The 1,348-nt window shown below is 48.1% G+C and overlaps 1 pseudogene; it reads right to left on the bottom strand.

Annotated features, from left to right (window-relative positions):
* Nucleotides 1–219: 219 nt before the first annotated feature.
* Nucleotides 220–794, bottom strand: LOC115331200 (annotated as a pseudogene).
* Between the last annotated feature and the right edge of the window lie 554 nt (nucleotides 795–1,348).

The following is a 1,348-nucleotide window of genomic DNA, read 5'->3' as shown; positions in this document are numbered from 1 at the left end:
ATCAACATAGTTTATCGGACGCCGTTTCTTTTCTTGGCACATTGCTTCCAAATGTCCTGTCTTTGCGCACGCCCGGCATTTCCTATTTCGATACCAGCATCGGTCAGGCGCGTGTCCTTTTTCACAGCGATAACAACCGCGTTTTGTCTTTGATGCGCCTTCCTTCATTAATCGTGGCGCGTGAGTTTTCCCACTTGTTTTCTTTTTCTTGGTTTTTTTTTATCGTGACGCGTGCGTTTTCCCGCTGGTGCTGCCGCTGATAGCGTGAACATCTTTCGGTCTCGCTTTACTGTACGTAGCTCGCTGGTTTGCCCCGATACGTGTTCCTTTTCAAGAGCTATTTTACATGCGCCTTCGAAATTCAGACACTCCGTAGCAAACAATATTCTCTGTGGCTCTTCATCGCGTAAGCCTGCTACTGGGCGGTCTCTCAAAGCTTCATTCAGAAATACCTTGAATCCGCAGTTACGGGCTAGGTGCTTCAATTCTGTCATAAAATCCTTCACACTTTCACCTTCTTCTTGTGTTCGCCTGTTGAATTTTCAGCGTTCGGCAATTGCGGAATACTCCGGACTAAAGTGGTCTTCTATCAACTCCCGCACTTGCTCGAAAGTTTTGTCGGTGGGCATCTGTGGAACTAGGATTTTCTTGAGCTCCTCGCAAGCCTGGCCACCATCCACGTTCAAGAACAACTTCAGCTTTTTCGCCGCGGGTACTTCGTTAATGTCGACAATATTTTCAAACCTCTCTAAGTAAGACCTAATGTTGTCGCTCTTTGGGTTGAACTCAGACATGCCTCCTAGGCGTTGCTGAGGATATAATGTCGGTCGAAAGATTAATTTTGCTGACATAATGTCGGTCGAAACAGTGCACTGATCTGTTCCGTTGACCTTACACGCTCCTTCCTCCATCGTTTCCGTGACGCTTGCTCCTGGCTTCCGCGGTGCTACGTTATTACTTGACCGGCCGTTGTGTCGATATGCCGATGCCGCCGATGCCGCCGTGAGATCCCATCTTCGTCGCCAGTTGATCTATCATGGCCGAGGTACGGAGAGCAGACTCATGTCTGAACGAACCGAACAAGAAGAACGTTTATTCGTTGTGTACTTTTTTTATATAGTCGCCACTATTAGGGCGATGACGTCATGTTGCTGACGTCAGGGTAGCGTGTTTATCAATACATGACACAAAGTAATGCCGTTTGGACTTCGTACAGCACCAGCCACCTTTCGTCGTTTCATGGACACCGTGCTGGCAGGTCTAAAATGGCAGAGCTGCCTCGTCTACCTGAACGATGTCGTGGTATTTTCACGGGATTTCGACGAACACTTAAGATGACTTCGAGCCG

Source organism: Ixodes scapularis, unplaced genomic scaffold (genome assembly GCF_016920785.2).
Source record: "Ixodes scapularis isolate PalLabHiFi unplaced genomic scaffold, ASM1692078v2 PGA_scaffold6__148_contigs__length_123643588, whole genome shotgun sequence".
NCBI classification, from domain to species: Eukaryota; Metazoa; Arthropoda; class Arachnida; order Ixodida; family Ixodidae; genus Ixodes; species Ixodes scapularis.
Note: the sequence above shows the minus strand (reverse complement) of the source record. Positions and strands in the feature narration are given on the sequence as shown.